Source organism: Eleutherodactylus coqui, chromosome 8, assembly GCF_035609145.1.
Source record: "Eleutherodactylus coqui strain aEleCoq1 chromosome 8, aEleCoq1.hap1, whole genome shotgun sequence".
Taxonomy (NCBI): domain Eukaryota; kingdom Metazoa; phylum Chordata; class Amphibia; order Anura; family Eleutherodactylidae; genus Eleutherodactylus; species Eleutherodactylus coqui.
This window is the reverse complement of record NC_089844.1, coordinates 179,943,571-179,967,707: the sequence shown is the minus strand read 5'-3', so window position 1 is coordinate 179,967,707 and position 24,137 is coordinate 179,943,571.

The window sequence follows — 24,137 nt, the reverse complement described above, 5'->3', positions numbered from 1 at the left end:
AATGGCCCCAGAGCTGCCTTAGCAGACTGCCTATCAAGCCATCCACACAGGGTGGCTTGAAAGACTTCCTGTAAAAAAGCAGTATGACGTAATGCTATAGCATTACGTCATACTGCAGGAGCGATCAAAGCATCGCATGTTAAAGTCCCCCAGGGGGACTTCAAAGTAAAGTAAAAAAAAATCAATAAAGTTTTTTAATTGTTAAAAAAAAAAAAAGTTCTAAAAGTTTAAATCACCCCCCTTTTGCCATATCCATTATTAAAAAATCTAAATCATAAAATAAAAATATGTATTTGGTATCGCCGCGTCCGTAACAGTCCGATCTATCAAAGTAGTGCATTATTTTTCCCGCATGTTGAACGTCGTCTGAAAAAAAAAATAAAGAACGCCATAAATACACTTTTTTAGTTACCCTGTCTCCCAGAAAAAACGCAATAAAAAGCTATCAAAAAGTCGTATGTATTCCAGATTGATACTATCGGAAACTACAGGACATCCCGCAAAAAATAAGCCCATGCTCAACTACATCGACGAAAAAATGAAAAAGGTATTGCGCGCACAATATGACCGCAGAAAATAATTTTAAAAAATTAAATATCTTAAAAAAATAAAATAAAAGTACTACAGCAAAAAAAGACATATGCCCATGACTCTACCTTCGGTTCACCGATTGTTAATTCTTGGACCACTCTGCTAGGTACCTTACTAACTAGATGCCTCACAAGAGTTGTCTAGATACACCTACTTAGTGAAACTTAAGGCACCTAGTAAATGTATCCAATTAGTGCAACTTAACAAGGATTTCCCATGACTTAAAATTGTTTCACAACCCCTTTGTCCTTCCTGATTGCTGCAGATCAAGACAAGTGACTGCTGCAGCCAATCACGAGTTATAGAAGGTCACTGCTGTCATCAGTAATTGGCTGCAGTAGTCACACGTCCCTAGCAAAAGCAACAGGGAAGGACATGGGAAACCCCCTTTAAGGCGACGTGTAAATACAGCCACTTAGTGCAAAGTAAGGTGCATGGAAAATTATATATATATATTATAGTGACCCCCAGAATAGTGTCCACATCAAACATGGAGGGACGGCACCTCCACACCAAACATGACCCCTTCACCCACCCGACACCGCAACGCCCCAGTTCAACAAAGCCCCTCCCCAGCAAATCAATAGATAGATGAGTAGAATAGACATTGATATTCTTTAGAAAGGTTCTGCCGAACTGAAACGTCGCAGCCCCAAGCGAACAAAGAGGACACGTTCAACCCGGAAGCGCAGAGCCTGAACCTTCGATGTGGATACTATTTGGGACTTTGGATCAGGCTGTCTGTGTAGGACACGTACACCCAGCTTATAGACTTTGCTGCTGCTTCATTTTTTGTTTTTGAATCTAGTGACCCTCTGGTTTTGGGATAAATATCTGTCCGGGGGGTGGGGTATATTGCCTGCTGTTTTTCTTCTCTGCCGATGTCCCACTAATCCACTGCTATGGATTCCTGTTTTCAGCCACCCAAGATGACAGTTATAATTTTCTAGCTACCTAATACACACTATACACTGCTTTCTGATTGGCCAGCACCGATCATATGAGCGGTGCTGGACAATCAAAGAGCAGGCACAGTGCACTGGAAGTTTTTTTTTTTTTTTTTAATCAAATTTTATTAAATTTTTCATAGATAATTAGAGATGAGCGAACGTACTCGTCCGAGCTTGATAGCGTGTTCGAGATGCTCGTTACTCGTGACGAGTACCACGCGATGTTCGAGTTACTTTCACTTTCATCTCTGAGACGTTAGAGCGCTTTTCTGGCCAATAGAAAGACAGGGAAGGCATTACAACTTCCCCCTGCGACGTTCAAGCCCTATACCACCCCCCTGCAGTGAGTGGCTGGTGAGATCAGGTGTCACCCGAGTATAAAAATCGGCCCCTCCCGCGGCTCGCCACAGATTTATTCTGACATAGAGGAGGGAAAGTGCTGTTGGTGCCGGAGCTGCTATAGGAAGAGTGTTAAACGTATTTTAGGCTTCAAGAACCCCAACGGTCCTTCTTAGGGCCACATCTAACCGTGTGCAGTACTGTGGAGGCTGCTTTTTGCAGTGTTGCACTTTTTTTTTTTTTTTGTATATCGGCCGTGCAGAGCATTGCGCCCTGCAGTAATCATACATACTCCAGGGCCAGTAGTGGTGACGCAGGGACAGAAAACATATTTATTGAATATAGGCAGTGGGCCTTTCCAAAAACATTTGGGAAAAAAAATCTATTTGGGCTGCCTGTGACTGTCCTCAGTGTACTGGGTCTGTGCTGGGTGTAGTTGTCCTCCTAATTCATACGCAGCCAGCTAAGTGTTACAGCAGGCTTGCGCAAAATTATTTCCTGGCTCTGCTGTGCGTTCGGTAAGCGAAGTCAGCCTCCAACCACAGGCCAATAAGTGGCACATTTAATTACAACATTCTGTTTCTGCACTACGGGTAATACAGCATGCTGAGGGGTAGGTGTAGGCCTAGAGGACGTGGACGCGTGCGAGGACGCGGAGGCCCAAGTCAGGGTGTGGGCACAGGCCGAGCTAGTGCGGTGGCCAGGGGTAGAGGCAGGGCTAGACCGAAAAATCCACCAACCGTTTCCCAAAGTGCCCCCCTCGCGCCATGCCACCCTGCAGAGGTCAAGGTGCTCTATGGTGTGGCAGTTTTTCACAGAGACGCCTGACGACCGACGAACAGTGGTGTGCAACCTTTGTCGCGCCAAGATCAGTTGGGGAGCCACCAGCATGCGCAGGCATATGATGGCCAAGTACCCCGCAAGGTGGGACGAAGGCTGTTCACCGCCTCCGGTTTGCACCACTGCCTCTTCCCCTGTTCCCCAACCTGCCACTGAGATCCAACCCCCCTCTGAGGACACAGGCACTAGCGTCTCCTGGCCTGCACCCACACCTTCACCTCCGCTGTCCTCGGCCCCATCCAGCAATGTCTCTCAGCGCAGCATCCAGACGTCGCTAGCGCCACTGTTTGAGCGCAAGCGCAAGTACGCCGCCACGCACCCGCACGCTCAAGCGTTAAACATGCACATTGCCAAATTGATCAGCCTGGAGATGCTGCCGTATAGGCTTGTGGAAATGGAGGATTTCAAAAGCATGATGGCGGCGGTGACCCCGCGCTACTCGGTTCCCAGTTGCCACTACTTTTCCCGATGTGCCGTCCCAGCCCTGCACGACCACGTCTCCCGCAACATTGTACGCGCCCTCACCAACGCGGTTACTGCTAAGGTCCACTTAACAATGGACACGTGGACAAGCACAGGCGGGCAGGGCCACTATATCTCCCTGACGGCACATTGGGTGAATTTAGTGGAGGCTGGGACAGAGTCAAAGCCTGGGACCGCTCACGTCCTACCCACCCCCAGAATTGCGGGCCCCAGTTCGGTGCTGGTATCTGCGGTGGTGTATGCTTCCTCCACTAAATCACCCTCCTCCTCCTCCAACGCAACCTCTGTCTCGCAATCAAGATGTGTCAACAGCAGCAGCACGTCGCCAGCAGTCGGTGTCGCGCGGCGTGGCACCGAAGAGACAACAGGTTTCGACAAAGACTTATGGCACCCCGTGCGACCCCTCCTTTTGCGATTTCCAGAGGACCGGTACCCCTTCTGTTCGACTGAGCAGGGGGGAGGGGGAGCGCGATGGCTATGGCAGGACGGCCCCCACTGGGTTAGCTCCCCAGTGGCCCAATCGAATTGGGGGTTGTGCAACGCCAGCCACGGCATCCCTAGTACCATGTCTACCGACATTTTCTCCATCACCAGGAATGATAGACCTTCCGAATGGCGACCCCCCACCATGAGTTGTAACACTGGGGACCTCCATCGAACCAAGCCCGAAGCAAGAGGAGTAGCATCAATGCTAGCAAAACGAATTGGCGTCTTCAGCGCCACAAATTCAGCCCTCAGGGGCTCAACGAGACGCATGCTTATCAGGTTAGCAGCTGCTCCGGAATCAATAAACGCCTGCCCTAGGCGGGAGAAGTTCCAGAATCTAACCTGGCAGGGTATCAGAAGTCTAGGACGTACCTGAGGTCCTAGGCGACCCTCCCTGCAGTCGCCTAGGACTGGAAGTCTTTCTGCCGATTCAGACTGTGGACGCTGAGGCCTCCAGGGGCAAGTTATCACCCGATGTCCAGCTTTCCCGCAGTAGAGACAGAGATTGTGTAATAACCGAATCCGGCGTCGCTCCTTGGGGTCCAGCGGGTCCAGTTCCATAGGTTCGGGAACAGAGACTGGTACGGACGGGGAGGGAACAGGACAAATGACCTCCCTGACTCTATGGGTCGGTCTATCTTGCTTCCCAGCCCTGAGCCTCCCATCTGCCTTCACTGCTAACTCCATAGCCTCCTTTAAGGACCCGGGAACGGGATGGGAGATCAACAGTTCTTTGACCGCGTCTGAGAGACCTTGCATAAAAACGTCTTTCAGGGCACTATCGTTCCATGCAGTATCACCCGCATAGGGTCTGAAATTGGAGCAATAATCCTCCACACAAAGCGACCCCTGATGCAGCGCCAGCAACCGAGAAACCGCCAACCCCACTCTGTCCGGTTCATTGAAGATGCCCCCAAGTTCCTGAAAAAAGGAGTCCACCGAATGCAGGGAGGGGGAACCCTCGGGAATGGAAAAGGCCCAAGTCTGGGCAGAGCCCCGCAGCAGGGACATTATGAGCCCGACCCTCTGGACCTCCGAGCCGGAAGAGCGGGGACGCATCCGAAAAAACAGGCGACACGCCTGTTGAAAAACAAAAAACTTGTTCCTCTCCCCAGAGAACACCTCGGGAAGAGGGCACTTGGGTTCGGGACTGGTAACGGCATTCTGCTCCTGCGACAATGCCCACTGCTCCTGGGCCACCATGCGAGCGGACAAATCCCGAATCACCGGCACCAGGTCTTGCAGCTGGTTTGCGAGGGCGCTGATTGCCGCCATGAAAAGAAAAACAGTATTTTAAGGGCCAGTTATTATGTTACGGCACTCTGCCCCCCGAGCGCCAGTTGGGGTGCCCTGATCTCCCGCACCCCCACTGTCCCTGCCTACTTGCCTCGGCCCTGGCTAACCCCAGGCGGACAACTGGACGGCGGTCCCTGCCCTGGCTAGGGACCTGGCGACTGACAAGCAGGAACCTACCTAATGGGGGGAACAGAGTGCCGACAGAGGAGGCAGATGAATCAGACCAACAAAACTGACAAGGCTGGAGATGGAACTCACAGGCAAACTGGCAGGGTGCTGGATAGCAACTAGTGCTGACTGGGCCAGACTAGATTAGAGGCAAACAGAACCAACCAAAACAGACTGAGTAACAGGGGAGCAGAGGGAGCTGACCGACAACTAGGGACTGACTGAGGAGAACCGCAGACAGACTGGCTAGGTGCATGCAGAACCAATAACTGGCAATGAGCTCAGTTCACTGCCAGTCTTTTAACCACAAGGTTCCGCCCAGGGGCGGAGAGTGGGAGGAGGCAACTCCACCCACTGCTGTATAAGAAGCACAGAGGAGTGCGGGCGGCACCCTACGGGCGGGCACGCCCACGCCGCCGCCCACTGGCCAACCCAAGCTGCTGGGATGACCTCGACACAGGGCTCCAGGCTGCTGGAGCCGACGCCGGAGCGACACGCGCCGACCGCGGGACCCCATGCCGCACTGTATGGTAACATATGGATTACTGGGTGTACACACTGATCGACCCACGGTATAAGGAGAACCTTTCCACTCTCATTCCCGAAGAGGAAAGGGGTTCCAGAATGATGCTATACCACAGAGCGCTGGTGGACAAACTGATGGTAAACTTCCCATCCGACAGCGCTAGTGGCAGAAGGCGCAGTTCTGAGGGCCAGGCAGCATGTACAGCGCAGGCAGGGGAACATTCTCCAAGGCCTTTGCCAGCTTTATGGCTCCCCAGCAAGACTGTGTCACCGCTCCCCAGTCAAGGCTGAGTTGGCGGGAGCACTGTAAAAGGATGGTAAGGGAGTACGTAGCCGATCGCACGACCGTCCTCGGTGACGCCTCTGCCCCCTGCAACTACTGGGTGTCGAAGCTGGACACGTGGCCTGAACTCGCGCTGTATGCCCTGGAGGTGCTTGCTTGTCCTGCGGCTAGCGTCTTGTCAGAGAGGGTGTTTAGTGCAGCTGGGGGAATCATCACGGATAAGCGTACCCGCCTGTCAGCCGACAGTGCCGACAGGCTTACACTCATCAAGATGAACAAAGCCTGGATTTCCCCAGACTTCTCTTCTTCACCAGCGGACAGCAGCATTACCTAAGCAATACGTAGGCTGCACCCGTGGATGGAAGCATCGTTCTCTATCTCCATCAAAAACAGGGACATTTTTGCTTTATCAATCTGTGTATAATATTCCTCCTCCTCCTCCTGCTCCTCCTCCTGAAACCTCACATAATCACGCCGAACGGGCAATTTTTCTTAGGCCCACAAGGCTCAGTCATATAATTTTTATAAACAATTTTTATACGTTTCAATGCTCATTAAAGTGTTGAAACTTGCACCTCCACCAATTTTTATTTTAACTGGGCTGCCTCCTGGCCTAGTTACCAATTAAGCCACATTAACCAAAGCGATTAATGGGTTTCACCTGCACTCTTGGTTGGGCATGGGCAATTTTTCTGAGGTACATTAGTACTGTTGGTACACCAATTTTTGGGGGCCCTCGCCTACAGTGTAATCCAATAAATTTTTTGCCCACCTGCATTACAGCTGACGTTACATCAGCTGTGTTGGGCACTGCAATGGGATGTATTTATGTACCGCCGGTGGGTTCCAGGGAGCCACCCATGCCGTGGGTCCACACGGAGTTGTAACTGCATGTGTCCACTTCTAAAGAACCCCAGTCTGACTGAGGCATGCAGTGTGGGCCAAGCCCACTTGCATTAAACATGACATTACCTCAGCTGTGATGGGCACTGCAATGGGATATATTTATGTACCGCCGGTGGCTTCCTAGCACCCACCGATGCTGTGGGTCCACACGGAGTTGTAACTTCATGTGCCCACTTCTAAAGAACCCCAGTCTGACTGGGGCATGCAGTGTGGGCCGAAGCCCACCTGCATTTAATCAGACGTTACCTCAGCTGTGATGGGCACTGCAATGGGATACATTTATGTACAGCCGGTGGGTTCCAGGGAGCCACCCATGCTGTGGGTGCACACGGAATTCCCATTGCGGAGTTGTACCTGCCTGTGACTATTTATAAAAAACGCGGTCTGACTGGGGCATGCAGACACCTTGACAGAATGAATAGTGTGTGGCACATAGGTTCCCCATTGCTATGCCACGTGTGCAGCTCCTGATGGCGGTGGCACAGGATTATATTTCTCATTGCTTCTGTACAGCATTGTGGGCTATCGCCCCGCCCCTTTTAAAGAGGGTCGCTGCCTAGCCGTGCCAACCCTCTGCAGTGTGTGCCTGCGGTTCCTCTGGCAGACGCACTTATAAATAGACATGAGGGTGGTGGGGCATGAGTGCAGCTGAAGGCTGCGCAGGGACACTTTGGTGTGCGCTGTGGACACTGCGTCGTGCGGGGGGGGGGGGGGGGGGGGGTTGGGCAGCATGTAACCCAGGAGAAGTGGCAGCGGAGTGTCATGCAGGCAGTGATTGTGCTTTGTTGGAGGTAGTGTGGTGCTTAGCTAAGGTATGCATTGCTAATGAGGGCTTTTCAGAAGTAAAATTGTTGGGAGGGAGGGGCCCACTCTTGCCACTATTGTGGCTTAATAGTGGGACCTGGGAACTTGAGATGCAGCCCAACATGTAGCCCCTCGCCTGCCCTATCCGTTGCTGTGTCGTTCCCATCACTTTCTTGAATTTCCCAGATTTTCACAAATGGAAACCTTAGCGAGCATCTGCGATATACAAAAATGCTCGAGTCGCCCATTGACTTCAATGGGGTTCGTTACTCGAAACAAACCCTCGAGCATCGCGATAATTTCGTCCTGAGTAACGAGCACCCGAGCATTTTGGTGCTCGCTAGAGATGAGCGAACGTACTCGTCCGAGCTTGATACTCGTTCGAGCTTGATAGCGTGTTCGAGATGCTCGTTACTCGTAACGAGTACCACGCGATGTTCGGGTTACTTTCACTTTCCTCTCTGAGACGTTAGCGCGCTTTTCTGGCCAATTGAAAGACAGGGAAGGCATTACAACTTCCCCCTGCGACGTTCAAGCCCTATACCTCCCCCTGCAGTGAGTGGCTGGGGAGATCAGGTGTCACCCGAGTATAAAAATCGGCCCCTCCCATGGCTCGCCTCAGATGCGTTGTGAGATAGCTGAGGGACAGTGGTATCGTGTTGGAGCTACTGTAGGGAGAGTGTTAGGAGTTAGTGTAGGCTTCAAGAACTCCAACGGTCCTTCTTAGGGCTACATCTAACCGTGTGCAGTAGTGTGGAGGCTGCTTTTCGCAGTATTGCTTTTTTTTTTTTTTTTTTTTGCATATCGGCCGTGCAGAGCATTGCGCCCTGCAGTAATACTACAGGGATAGAATTGTGTAGGCAGGGCCAGAAGACATATATTATAGATTGAATATACGCAGTGATCCTTTAGAAAAAAATATTTGAAAAAAATCTATTTGGCCTGCCTGTCACTCTGCTCAATGTTCTGGGTCTGTGTCTGCTGGGGGTAGTAGTTCTCCAAATAAATACGTAGCCAGCTTAGTGTTACAGCAGGCTTGCGCCAAACTATTTCCTGGCTCTGAATTCACCGGTCTGTTGCAGTTAATAACAGTGCAACACTGCAGTTCCGTGACACACACATCAGGGACAGAATTGTGTAGGCAGGGCTAGAAGACATATTATAGATTGAATATACGCAGTGGTCCTTTAGAAAAAAATATTTGAAAAAAATCTATTTGGCCTGCCTGTCACTCTGCTCAGTGTTCTGGGTCTGTGTCTGCTGGGGGTAGTAGTTATCCAAATAAATACGCAGCCAGCTAAGTGTTACAGCAGGCTTGCGCCAAATTATTTCCTGGCTCTGAAATCACCGGTCTGTTGCAGTTAATAACAGTGCAACACTGCAGTTCCGTCACACAGTCCAGGGACAGAATTGTGTAGGCAGGGACAGAAGACATATATTATAGATTGAATATATGCAGTGGTCCTTTTGAAAAAAATATTTGGAAAAAAACTATTTGGCCTGCCTGTCACTCTGCTCAGTGTTCTGGGTCCGTGTCTGCTGGGGGTAGTATTTCTCCAAATAAATACGCAGCCAGCTAAGTGTTACAGCAGGCTTGCGCCAAATTATTTCCTGGCGTTCCGTAAGCGAACTCACCCTCCAACCACAGGCCAATAAGCGGCACATTTAATTACAGTGTTGTGTTTCTGCATTCCTGGTAATACAGCATGCTGAGGGGTAGGGGTAGGCCTAGAGGACGTGGGCGCGGCCGAGGACGCGGAGGCCCTAGTCCGGGTGTGGGCACAGGCCGAGCTCCTGATCCAGGTGTATCGCAGCCGACTGCTGCGGGATTAGGAGAGAGGCACGTTTCTGGCATCCACACATTCATAGCACATTTAATGGGTCCACGCGGTAGACCTTTATTAGAAAATGAGCAGTGTGAGCAGGTCCTGTCGTGGATGGCAGAAAGTGCTTCCAGCAACCTATCGTCCACCCAGAGTTCTGCACCGTCCACTGCTGCAACTCAGAATCCTCTGGCTGCTGCTCCTCCTTCCTCCCAGCCTCCTCACTCCATGAAAATGAGACATTCTGAGGAGCGGGCAGACTCCCAGGAACTGTTCTCGGGCCCCTGCTCAGATTGGGCAGCAGTGGTTCCTCTCCCACCAGAGGAGTTTATCGTGACTGATGCCCAACCCTTGCAAAGTTCCCGGGGTCCGGGGGATGAGGCTGGGGACTTTCGGCAACTGTCTCAAGACCTTTCAGTGGGTGAGGAGGCCGATTACGATGAGACACAGTTGTCTATCAGTGAGGTAGTAGTAAGGGCAGTAAGTCCGAGGGAGGAGCGCACCGAGGATTCTGAGGAAGAGCAGCAGGACAATGAGGTGACTGACCCCACCTGGTTTGCTACGCCTACTGAGGACAGGTCTTCAGAGGGGGAGGCAAGGGCAGCAGCAGGGCAGGTTGCAAGAGGCAGTGCGGTGGCCAGGGGTAGAGGCAGGGCCAGACCGAATAATCCACCAACTGTTTCCCAAAGCGCCCCCTCGCGCCATGCCACCCTGCAGAGGTCGAGGTGCTCAAAGGTCTGGCAGTTTTTCACTGAGAGTGCAGACGACCGACGAACAGTGGTGTGCAACCTTTGTCGCGCCAAGATCAGCCGGGGAGCCACCACCACCAACCTCACCACCACCAGCATGCGCAGACATATGATGGCCAAGCACCCCACAAGGTGGGACGAAGGCCGTTCACCGCCTCCGGTTTGCACCGCTGCCTCTCCCCCTGTGCCCCAACCTGCCACTGAGATCCAACCCCGCTCTGAGGACACAGGCACTACCGTCTCCTGGCCTGCACCCACACCCTCACCTCTGCTGTCCTCGGCCCCATCCAGCAATGTCTGTCAGCACAGCGTCCAGCCGTCGCTAGCGCAAGTGTTGGAGCGCAAGGGCAAGTACGCCGCCACGCACTCGCACGCTCAAGCGTTAAACGTGCACGTAGCCAAATTTTTCAGCCTGGAGATGCTGCCGTATAGGGTTGTAGAAACGGAGTCCTTCAAAGGTATGATGGCGGCGGCGGCCCCGCGCTACTCAGTTCCCAGTCGCCACTACTTTTCCCGATGTGCCGTCCCAGCCCTGCACGACCACGTCTCCCGCAACATTGTACGCGCCCTCACCAACGCGGTTACTGCCAAGGTCCACTTAACAACGGACACGTGGACAAGCGCAGGCGGGCAGGGCCACTATATCTCCCTGACGGCACATTGGGTGAATTTAGTGGAGGCTGGGACAGAGTCAGAGCCTAGGACCGCTCACGTCCTACCCACCCCCAGAATTGCAGGCCACAGCTCGGTCGTGGTATCTGCGGCGGTGTATGCTTCCTCCACTAAACCACCCTCCTCCTCCTCCTCCAACGCAACCTCTGTCTCGCAATCGAGATGTGTCAGCAGCAGCACGTCGGCAGCAGTCGGTGTCGCGCGTCGTGGCAACACAGTGGTGGGCAAGCGTCAGCAGGCCGTGCTGAAACTACTCAGCTTAGGAGATAGGAGGCACACGACCCACGAACTGCTGCAGGGTCTGACAGAGCAGACCGACCGCTGGCTTGCGCCGCTGAGCCTCCAACCGGGCATGGTCGTGTGTGACAACGGCCGTAACCTGGTGGAGGCTCTGCAGCTCGGCAGCCTCACGCACGTGCCATGCCTGGCCAACGTCTTTAATTTGGTGGTTCAGCGCTTTCTGAAAAGCTACCCACGTTTCTCAGACCTGCTCGTAAAGGTGCGCCGGCTCTGCGCACATTTCCGCAAGTCCCACACGGACGCTGCCACCCTGCGCACCCTGCAACATCGGTTTAATCTGCCAGTGCACCGACTGCTGTGCGACGTGCCCACACGGTGGAACTCTACGCTCCACATGTTGGTCAGGCTCTATGAGCGGCGTAGAGCTATAGTGGAATACGAACTCCAACATGGGCTGCGTAGTGGGAGTCAGCCTCCTCAATTCTTTACAGAAGAGTGGGCCTGGTTGGCAGCCATCTGCCAGGTCCTTCGAAACTTTGAGGAGTCTACCCAGATGGTGAGCGGCGATGCTGCAATCATTAGCGTCACCATTCCTCTTTTATGCCTCTTGAGAAGTTCCCTGCAAAGCATAAAGGCAGACGCTTTGCACTCGGAAACAGAGCCGGGGGAAGACAGTATGTCGCTGGATAGTCAGAGCACCCTCCTGTCTATATCTCAGCGTGGTGAGGAGGAGGAGGTGGAGGAGGAAGATGAGGAGGAGGGGGAAGACACAGCTTGGCCCACTGGTGAGGGTACACATGCTGCTGGCCTGTCATCCTTTCAGCGTGTATGGCCTGAGGAGGAGGAGGATCCTGAAAGTGATCTTCCTAGTGAGGACAGCCATGTGTTGTGTACAGGTAGCCTGGCACACATGGCTGACTTCATGTTAGGATGCCTTTCTCGTGACCCTCGCGTTACACGCATTCTAGCCACTACGGATTACTGGGTGTACACACTGCTCGACCCACGGTATAAGGAGAACCTTTCCACTCTCATACCCGAAGAGGAAAGGGGTTCGAGAGTGTTGCTATACCACAGGACCCTGGCGGACAAACTGATGGTAAGATTCCCATACAACAGCGCTAGTGGCCGAAGGCGCAGTTCCGAGGGCCAGGTAGCAGGGGAGGCGCGGAGATCAGGCAGCATGTACAGCACAGGCAGGCCAACACTCTTTAAGGCCCTTGACAGCTTTATGGCTCCCCAGCAAGACTGTGTCACCGCTCCCCAGTCACGACTGAGTCGGCGGGAGCACTGTAAAAGGATGGTGAGGGAATACGTAGCCGATCGCACGACCGTCCTCCGTGACGCCTCTGCCCCCTACAACTACTGGGTGTCGAAGCTGGACACGTGGCCTGAACTCGCGCTGTATGCCCTGGAGGTGCTTGCTTGTCCTGCGGCTAGCGTCTTGTCAGAGAGGGTGTTTAGTGCGGCTGGGGGAATCATCACAGATAAGCGTACCCGCCTGTCAACCGACAGTGCCGACAGGCTAACACTCATCAAGATGAACAAAGCCTGGATTTCCCCAGACTTCTCTTCTCCACCAGAGGACAGCAGCGATACCTAAGCAATAGGTAGGCTGCACCCGCGGATGGAAGCATCGTTCTGTATCCCCATCAAAAACGGGGACCTTTTCGCTTCATCAATCTGTGTATAATATTCCTCCTCCTCCTCCTGCTCCTCCTCCTGAAACCTCACATAATCACGCCGAACGGGCAATTTTTCTTAGGCCCACAAGGCTCAGTCATATAATTTTTCTAAACACTTTTTATACGTTTCAATGCTCATTAAAGCGTTGAAACTTTCACCTCCACCAATTTTTATTTTAACTGGGCTGCCTCCTGGCCTAGTTACCAATTAAGCCACATAACCAAAGCAATTAATGGGTTTAACCTGCCCTCTTGGTTGGCCATGGCCAATTTTTCTGATGTACATTAGTACTGTTGATACAGCAATTTTTGTGGGCCCTCGCCTACAGTGTAATCAAATGAATTTTTAGCCCACCTGCATTACAGCTGACGTTACATCCACTGTGTTGGGCAATGCAATGGGATATATTTATGTACCGCCGGTGGGTTCCAGGGAGCCACCCATGCTGTGGGTCCACAGGGAGTTGTAAATGCATCTGTTTCCACTTCTAAAGAACCCCAGTCTGACTGGGGCATGCAGTGTGGGCCCAAGCCCACCTGCATTAAACATGACATTACTACCTCAGCTGTGTTGGGCAATGCAATGGGATATATTTATGTACCACCGGTGGCTTCCTGGCACCCACCCATGCTGTGGGTCCACAGGGAGTTGTAAATGCATCTGTTTCCACTTCTAAAGAACCCCAGTCTGACTGGGGCATGCAGTGTGGGCCGAAGCCCACCTGCATTTAACATGACATTACCTCAGCTGTGTTGGGCAATGCAATGGGAAATATTTATGTACCGCCGGTGGGTTCCAGGGAGCCACCCATGCTGTGGGTCCACAGGGAGTTGTAAATGCATCTGTTTCCACTTCTAAAGAACCCCAGTCTGACTGGGGCATGCAGTGTGGGCCGAAGCCCACCTGCATTAAACATGACATTACTACCTCAGCTGTGATGGGCACTGCAATGGGATATTTTTATGTACCGCTGGTGGGTTCCAGGGAGCCACCCATGCTGTGGGTGCACACGGAATTCCCATTGCGGAGTTGTACCTGCCTGTGACTATTTATAAAAAAACGCGGTCTGACTGGGGCGTGCAGACACCTTGACAGAATGAACAGTGTGTGGCACATAGGTTCCCCATTGCTATGCCCACGTGTGCAGCTCCAGATGGAGGTGGCACAGGATTATATTTCTCATTGCTTCTGTACAGCATTGTGGGCTATCGCCCCGCCCCTTTTAAAGACGGTCGCTGCCTAGCCGTGCCAACCCTCTGCAGTGTGTGCCTGCTTTTCCTGTGGCAGACGCACTTATAAATAGACATGAGGGTGGTGTGGCATGAGGGCAGCTGAAGGCTGGGCAGGGACAGTTTGGTGTGCGCTGTGGACACTGGGTCGTGGGGGGGGGGGGAATTGGCAGCATGTAACCCAGGAGAAGTGGCAGCGGAGTGTCATGCAGGCAGTGATTGTGCTTTGTTGGAGGTAGTGTGGTGCTTAGCTAAGGTATGCATTGCTAATGAGGGCTTTTCAGAAGTAAAAATTGTTGGGAGGGGTGCCCACTCTTGCCGCTATTGTGGCTTAATAGTGGGACCTGGGAACTTGAGATGCAGCCCAACATGTAGCCCCTCGCCTGCCCTATCCGTTTCTGTGTCGTTCCCATCACTTTCTTTAATTGCCCCGATTTTCACAAATGAAAACCTTAGCGAGCATCGGCGATATACAAAAATGCTCGAGTCGCCCATTGACTTCAATGGGGTTCGTTACTCGAAACGAAGCCTCGAGCATCGCGAAAAATTCGTCTCGAGTAACGAGCACCCGAGCATTTTGGTGCTCGCTCATCTCTAGTGCTCGCTCATCTCTATAGATAATCCATACAAAAAAAATCTTGCATTGAAAAAGCTGACATAGCAAATGTTACTAATTTTAGCAAGAAATCTTTCAGCCGTTTTACAGATATAATCGGGTTGATGGACATAATTTTCAAAAATCCACTTAGTTTAAACTTATAACAAGTTTCTATAACTCCTGTACTCAATAATGAATGTACCAGTGAACTGCTGGTACGTAAACTAGGAATGCAGAGTACAATTTGAGATTAGGTTCGCAGAAACAAAGACAAGGGGGGAGAGAGGGGGGGTTGGAATGTAAGGGCTAGGTAGAAGGATGGGGGTATGAGGAAGAGGGAACAGGTGGGAGCCAGTAGGTAGGCTCTGGGAGCCTCCACTGGATATATATCCATAAAGTCTTACCTCCTCCGGGACAGCGGGGCATTTAGTTTGATTATATTCCCAGGCCCAGGTCAAGCGCCGAACGTCCGAGGTCTCGAGGTGTCCTTGGGTGTAATGTTTTATGTGAGTTGTCCCTTCCAGGGTACTCCTCCAAGAAAGTGGGGTCTTGATATTTTAGTAATTTTCTTTTTTGTTTTTTGGGGCATCCTTTTCTCTAGGGGTTGTGTCTCAGATTTCTCCATGGGGACCAGATCTGGAGGAACTTGTCATGAGAGCTTGTTAACCAGCTCAGGAGTTCCTCCATATTGCATAACATATCTGCTTTTTCTATCCATTGGGATATGGTAGGGGGTGTCTTCTGTAGCCAGTGTAGCGGGATTAGTGCTTTGGCTGTGTCCAGGAGGAAGGCCGTCAATCTATTTTTTAAGGGGTGGAAGGCATTTGAGGGTTTCCTAAGGAATATCATTTCTGCTCCTAGGGATAAGTTTGGTTGGATCAACTTGAGGACGTCCTCGACCCCCCTCCAGTAAGGTTTAACCCCTTAGTGACGAAGCCTGTTTGCGCCTTAGTGACGGAGCCAAATTTTGGAAATCTGACATGCGTCGTTCAACGTGGCATAACTCCGTAAAGGCTTTACATATCCCAGTGATTCTGACATTGTTTTTTCGCCACATGTTGTACTTCATTTAGATTGTAAAAAGAGACCGATATAATTTGTGTATATTTATTAAAAGTACCAATATTGGAAAAATTTTGAAAAAATTGTCATTTTTTCACATTTTCAACCGTAATATCTCAAATATGTCCAAACATACTGTACAAATTTTTGATAAGATATGTATTTCCATCTGTTTACTTTATTCTGAATGCACACTTGAAAAACTTTTGTGTTTTTTTTAACCATTTAGAGGACGTACAAATTTAACATTACTTTTCAGCATTTTGAGGAGCACTTTGTTTACCTGCACCAAGCCAAGTTTGCAAAGGCTCATAAGTGTCAGAATAATAGATACACCCACAAATGACCCCATTTTAAAAACTACACCCCTTAGTGTATTCACTGAGTGGTGTCATGAGTATTTTGACCCCACCAGTTTTTTTTCAGGAATTAGTTCAATTTAGGGGAGAAAAAATAAAATTTCATATTTTTGCAAATATGTCATTTTAAAGACATATTTTTTTCCTATAGAGCCCATGAAAATGAGGATTTACACACCAAAATGGATACCCCCGTTTCTCCCGTGTTCAGAAACATACCCAATGTGGCCCTAATCTTATGTCTGGATGCACAACGGGGCCTAAAATGAAAGGAGTAGTCGGTGTCTTTCAGAACATAAATTTTGCTTGAAGGCGTTTTAGGCCCCATAGCACTTTTGTAGAGCTCTTGAGTGGCCAAAACCAAAGAGAACCCCCACAAGTGACCCCATTTTGAAAACTAGACCCCTTAACGAATTTATCTAGGGGTGTACTGACCATTTTGACCCCACAGTTTTTAAATGAATTCAAGCAAAGCAAAAGGAAAAAATTGTGATTTTTGTTTTTTTGTCAATTCTGTCATTTTAAAAACAGTTTTTTTTGTACAGCACACGCATGAATGAAGCCTTTCACCCCAAAATGGATACCCCTGTTTCTCCCGTGTTCAGAGACATACCCATCCATTATGGCCCTAATCTCATGTCTGGATGCACAATGGGGCCCAAAACGAAAGGAGTAGTCGGTGGCTTTAAGAACATAGATTTTCCTTGAAGGCGTTTTAGGCCCCATAGCACATTTGTAGAGCTCTTGAGCGGCCAAAATCAAAGAGAACCCCCACAAGTGACCCCATTTTGAAAACTAGACCCCTTAACGAATTTATATAGGGGTGTACTGACCATTTTGACCCCACAGTTTTTGAATGAATTGAAGCAAAGCAAAAGGAAAAAATTGTGATTTTCGTTTTTTTGGCAATTCTGTCGTTTTAAAAACTGCTTTTTTGGTACAGCACACACATGAATGAAGACTTGCACCCCAAAGTGGATACCCCTGTTTCTCCCGTGTTCAGAGACATACCCATTGTGGCCCTAATCTTTTGTCTGGATGCACAACGGGGCCCAAAATGAAAGGAGTATTCGGTGGCTTTCAGAACAGAAATTTAGCATGAAGGTGATTTAGGCCCCATTGCCCTCTTGTAGAGCCCTTAAGCGGCCAAAACGACAGAGAACCCCAACAAATGATCCCATTTTGAAAACTAGACTCCCTAACGAATTTATCTAGGGGTGTACTGTGTATTTTTACCCTACAATTTTTGAATAAATCTAAGCAAAGCAGTAGGAAAAAAATTACAATTTTCATTTTTTGGCAGTTGTATCAATTTAAAAACTGTTTTTTTTGTACAGCACACATAGGAATGAAGACTTTCACCCCAAAATGGATACCCCTGTTTGTCCCGTGTTCAGAACCATACCTCTTGTGGCCCTAATCTACTTAAAGGATGCATAGCTAGGCCTATAATGGAAGGAGCACCCGTTGGATTTTAGGGTACAACGGAATAAATTCCAGGCCCCATTGCCCACTTATAGAGCCATTGAGCGTCCAAAACTATAAAGAACCCCCACAAATATCCCCATTTTAAAAACTAGACCCCTTAACGAATTCATCTAGGGGTGTACTACGTATTTTGACCTCACAGTATTTGAATAAATTTCAGCAAAGCAGAAGGAAAAAATTACCATTTTCATTTTTTTGGCAATTTTGTCAATTTAAAAACGTTTTTTTTTTGTACAGTGTACATAGGAATGAAGACCTTCACCCCAACATGGATACCCCCGTTTGTCCCGTGTTCAGAAACATACCCATTGTGGCCCTAATCTACTTACAGGAAACATGGCAAGGCCTGTAATGGAGGGAACACCCGTTGGATTGCAGGGCATAACTGAATAAATTTCAGGCCCCATTGCTCATTTGTACGGAATAAAAATTGACTCCCTAAAATTCCCCCCCCCCCCTCCCTCCGCGCCCTTTTCGGTGTTCCCCAAATCTTAGATAAAAGTAATAATGTGAACTGTGTAGTATTTCCAAAGATGGGTAATTATGGAGGCTGGTTGGGATGGGCACATGGGGCAATAAAATCGGGTATCCCCCCTCCTCTCATGCTTTTTGGGAGTCATTTTTTGACCTCAGTGGCGGGTATGGGGTGGAAAAAGTGGCGCTCCGTGAGTCTCCGTAAGCTTGATGAGGTGCGGCAGTCTCACACAGAAGACGCTCAACAAGCTGCTCCTGGAACTGCAGGAAGGTGAGCGCCCTCGGAGCTTCTTGCAAATTGCGTATTACAGGTAGCGGTCTGAATAACGCCGGGCTTACGCAGCCGTAGGTGGATCCCGGCTGTGAGCCCGGCTGTGACCCTGCGTACGGCCGCGTAATGTACTGCGCATAACTGCGTACTTACACGGGCGGTCATGCGCAGTACACTTTTTTTTTTGTTGTTTGTATTTCCCGCACAGTCGCTTAGTGATGACGCGGGTACCCGCAGCCCGTATACAACGTAGTTGCGTATGGGCTGCAGGTATATCCGCGACCATGGAGCACAATGGGCTCTATGTTGCGGATATCCGCGGTAAAATAGAACATGCTGCGTTCTCTTTTCTGCGAGTGGATTACACAATTCCGACCCGCTAATGTGAGCAGAATTGTGTAATCCAATGCGATTGATCTGCGTATTACCGCTAATCAAACGCATGCAGAATCCGTAATTCCTATCCGGTCATGTGAGACTGGCCAAAGGTAGATCGCTACCATTTTTTCACGTGACCGGGGACCGCTCAACAAGGCCACCCATCACTGCTCCTGGCTCTCGGCGACCGTTGGTCGCTGGCAGCAAGAAGATATTAAGTTTCCTGGGCTCCCCGACTCCTGCGCATGTGTGCGGTGTTTTGCCGGCGGTCGCATGCGCAGAATACGGGAAAGTTCACGGAAGAAGATTGCGTCGGGGTGCAAATATGGAGGCCTCCGGTAAAAAGTTTTATCTCCTCTCACCGATCGCATCGGTGAGGGGAGATGGACCTTCCCCTTTTTTTAACTTTTACGTGATCGCCATTATTCTTTGGATAACGGCGAACACGTGATCAGGAACCGCTCACCGCGGCCCCCCGTGAAATCTCCAGGCTCTAGGCTAAGTTTTGTAGCCAGGAGGAAGGAGATTTTTAAAAAACCACGGCTTTTGCGCATGCGCCTGCCACATTGGCGACGGGCGCGTGCGCAGAAGCTGGGGTGAGGTCCGCGGATAAATTCGCAGGCCTTAGGTACGTCATTTCATCCTCCCTCACGGATATGATCCGTGGGGGGAGATGAAACGCAAGCTTTTTTTTAACTTTTTAAAACTTTTTTTTTACTTTTTTGCACTTTTTTTTTACCTTTTACCCCTTTTTTTATTTTATTTTTTTTACTTTTTGCACTTTTTTTTTACTTTACATGATCACTCTCATCCATTGGATGACAGTGATCATGTCCCCAGTGACATCCCTCTGCTCTTGGCTACACATGGCAGCCAGGAGCAGAGCAATTTTGAATTTCCCGGGGCTCGAGCCCCTCTGTGCACGCACCCGATGTCAATCATCGGGCGCGCATGCGCAGACGGGGATTTCGGGTCCCGGGACATCGGGACATCGCAGAGGACCGGGGGTGAGTATCTTCACCTCCCCTCATGGATCCGATCCATGAGGGGAGGTGAAACTTTACTTTTGTTTTACTTTTTCTACTTTTTCGCGATCACCGCTATCGCAATGGATAGCGGTGATCGCGGGCCCGGGGACCGCTCACAGTGGTCCCCGGTAACACCTCCTGGTTCCCGGCTACCTTCAGGAGCCGGGAGCCAGGAGATTTTAAATTTGCCGGGGACACCCGGGCTTCTGCGCGTGCGCGTGACGTCATCGTCTGGCGCGCATGCGCAGAAGGCCGCCGGCGGGTCCGGGAGGACCAGATCTCCGGGGGACACCGCCGACAAGCCGTGTGAGTATTTTCAGCTGCCGTGATGGATCCGATCCATCATAGCAGCTGAATTACTACTTTTTTACACTGTTTTATTTACTTTTTTGCGATCGGCGCTATTCATTTTATAGCGCCGATCGCAATGCCGGGGGGGACTGCCCGCATCCTGGGATGACAGCTCCATGCTGTCGGCTACCTGCGGGCACCGACAGCATGGAGCTGTCACGTCCTCAGGCCAGTGGGCATCAATCCAAAGAGGATGCATAAAACTACGTCCTCTAGAATTAAGGCCCACTTTCTGAGGACGTAGTTTCCCGATGGGGCGGTCGTTAAGGGGTTAATGTCTGGGCAATCCCACCAGATGTGAGAGTAGGATCCAATACCAGAATCACATCTCCAGCATCTGTTGTGGGGTGCCAATTTATAGCTAAAGAGCCATTGTGGAGTTTTGTACCATCTGACAAGCAACTTGTAATGGCTTTCTTGCATGAGAATGCATGGAGAGAGGCCGTAGGCCATCCTCATGATCAGAGCGGTGTCTGCATTTGATAGTGATATTCCCAATTCTTTCTCTCACGATATGAGAAAGGTGGGTTTGGCATATAGCGGAGGTGCGATAAACTGTTTTCTCAGGTACGAGATTTTCAGCGTTTTAGATTTGTTTTCGGTGAGAGTTTTTTCAAATAAAGTTTTGGGACGGGTGGATTTGTATTTTGCTTGAAATTCACTAAGGGTTTTGTGGATGTGCTTTTTCTGCAGGAAGGAGTAGGATTGGCAGGGGAGTAGATTCTGTCTTATTTCCTCAGGGGTTTTATGACTTAAGGCTTGCAAGTCTTCTAACTGTCTATTGTGCGCCCCTCTCCAGATGCTAGATATCGTTGGGTCTTGTGGTAGCCCCATCAGTTTGTATAAGATCTGAAGTGGCATTTTTGGGGATGGTTTGGGGGCTAAAGATTCACTAAGCCCGTCCCAGATCTCACATGGTCCTCTGAGCAATGGGTTGAAGTCCCTTGCCCTATATGTGTTCTTATCTGGAAACCAGAGGTCTTCCAGGTAGCGCTCCCCGTGTACCCCTTCAGCAAGGGCGTGCAGCAGTGGGTCTTTAGATAGGTTTGTTAGATCTATCCAATATCTAAGTTGAATTGCTCTATAGAAGTCTTGGATGGATGGGAGATCAAAGCCGCCCTCATTTTTCCTCTTAATCATCAAGCTATATGACAATCAAGGCCTCTTCTGCCTCCAAACAAATCCGGAGAAGGCTATACGTAGGGATTTAAAGAAGGACGAGGGCAAGTGTATCGGAAGCATACGAAGTTTGTAGATTATTATAGGGAGTACATAGGACTTCAACACGTTTTTCCTACCAAACCAGGACAAAGCCGGCAAGTCGTATGCGCGTAAGAGTGCTTTGATCTGGTCGAGCAGGGGTAAAAAGTTTTGGCCAAGTATATTCTCTATTTTCTTGGTGAGTTTGACACCCAGATAGTCGACCGAGGTCTCTGACCATGACAAGGGTGAACTGGACCTCAACAGATTACAGTGTCTCTTTGGGATTGAGATATTTAGTATTGTAGATTTGGAGAAATTTATCTTGAAGTTCGAGAAGGCACCAAAATCATTTAAGATGGAGGTAAGTCTGGGCAGACTTCTCACCGGATCTGTTATAACAAACATTATATTGTCCGCGAAAGCTGCTGAGGAGAGTGTGTGTCTGCCCAAGCTTAATCCCTTTATTACGGGGTCCTGTCTCACCCATTGGAGTAAAGGTTCCATTGTAAGTATAAATAGAGTGGGGGAGAGGGGACAGCCTTGGCGGGTGCCATTAAGAATGTCAAAGGGGGGGGGATAGGGTGTCATTGATTTTTTAGTCTAGTGTGCGGTTCTATATATACAGACAATATTGCAGATATGAAGGGGGTGGGGAAGTTGAAATTTGAGAGAACTCTCTCCATGTAGGTCCAGTCCACCCTGTCAAAAGCCTTTTCGGTGTCGGTACTAACAAGGGCCAGTGGGGTGTTGTGTTTTTGGGCATACTTTATTGCATGTAGTAGGCGTATGCAGTTATCCTTTCCTTCTCTGCCTTTTTACGAATCCTGTTTGCTCAGAGTTGACCAGGGTGGGTATAAGGTCTTCGATTCTTTTGGCAAGTAGTTTAGCCCATATTTTCACATCCAGATTAATCAGAGAGATAGGTCTATAGCTGCCACATAGGTTAGGGTCTTTATTGTCCTTGTGAATTAAAGAAACATGTGCCTCCTGGGCTTGTCTAGGAAGTTTGTCACCCTTGAGAAGTGCATTAAGCATATCCGTTAGATGTGGGACTAGCTGTTTTTTAAAGACCCTGTAGTACGCTATTGAGAACCCATCAGGTCCGGGGCTCTTCCCCTGAGGGCAGAAGTCTATTATCCCTTCTACTTTGTTAGTTGTAATTGGTTCAAGGAGAGTATTGGCGTCTTTATCATAGAATTTTATAAGTCAGGGATTTTAAGAAGGAATCAATTTGGCTTTTAATTTTATGTCTGACTGGGGAGGTCTCACTATCCTCGAGGTTGTAGAGCTTGGAATAAAAGTGCTGGAATTACTTCGCTATCTCAACGGTTGTAGAGACTATTGCTCCCGAGTGAGTTTTTATTGATTGGATGTTGTTTCTAGATCTAACCTTTTTAAGTAGGGCCGTCGTCAGTTTGCTTCCTCTGTTACCATGCGCATATATTCGTTGTTTGAGAAAGAGGTGTTTTTTATTAAATTTGTCGTTAAGACAGCAACGCAGGTCCTTCCTTACTGTAGTTAGTTCATCTAGATTTGCTTTGGACTGTGATTGTTTAGTAACTTGTTCTAGTTTAGCTATACGTAAAAGGTAATTGTCTATCTCCTTTTGCTTCTGTTTTTTTAATTCTGGATCCTAGGGCTATTAAGTGACCTCTCGTGTACGCTTTATGAGTTTCCCAGATTAGAGGAAGTTTGAGGTTATCTTTCCGATTTAGTTTGAAAAATTCGTTTATCAAGAGTCCTAGTCTGGATCTCTCATCTGTAGAGTCGAGTAAGGAGTCATTTAAACGCCATATCCACTCCCGAGGGGGTTCATTATTTAAGTGGAAGTCGGCGTGTACAGGGGCATGGTCCGAAATTGTTATAGAGTCTATTTTGGTTTCCCTGAGTTTCGGTAGTAGGGCTGAGGAGGCAAAGATATGGTCCAATCTTTGGAATGTGGCATGTACTTGCGAGTAGAAGGTAAAGTCTTTAGCAGAAGGTCGTGACGATCTCCAAACATATGAAACTCCCAGCTCATGTAGAACTTTGAGTCTCTTTAGCTTGGCCTGTAAGATATGGGAACGGGCCGAGGAAGAATCCAGCAGGGGGTTTATGGTGACTAGAGATGAGCGAGCGTACTCAGAAAAGCACTACTCGCTCGAGTAATTTGCTTTATCCGAGTATCGCTGTGCTCGTCCCTGAAGATTCGGGTGCCGGCACGGAGCGGGGAGCTGCAGGGGAGAGCGGGGAGCAACGGAGGTAAGATCTTTCTCTCCCTCTCTCCCGCCCGCTCTCCCCTGCTCCCCGCTGCGACTCACCTGTCAGCCGCAGCGGCACCCGAATCTTCAGACCCGAGCACAGCGATACTCGGATAAAGCACATTACTCGAGCGAGTAGTGCTTTTCCGAGTACGCTCGCTCATCTCTAATGGTGATGTTTAGGTCCCCACCTAGGATGATATGTCCTTCGGCAAATTGTTTGATAATTTCGAGTTGTTTTATTATCCAGGGGATTTGTTCTGTGTTAGGGGCGTATAGATTTGCAATTGTTATTTTGATATTTCCAATTTTACCCTTAAAGGAGATGTCCCGCGCCGAAACGGGTTTTTTTTTTTTTAAACCCCCCCCCCCCGTTCGGCGCGAGACAACCCCGATGCAGGGGTTAAAAAAACCACCCGCACAGCGCTTACCTGAATCCCGGCGGTCCGGCGTCTTCATACTCACCTGCTGAAGATGGCCGCCGGGATCCTCTGTCTTCATGGACCGCAGGGCTTCTGTGCGGTCCATTGCCGATTCCAGCCTCCTGATTGGCTGGAATCGGCACGTGACGGGGCGGAGCTACACGGAGCTACACGGAGCCCCATAGAGAAGAGG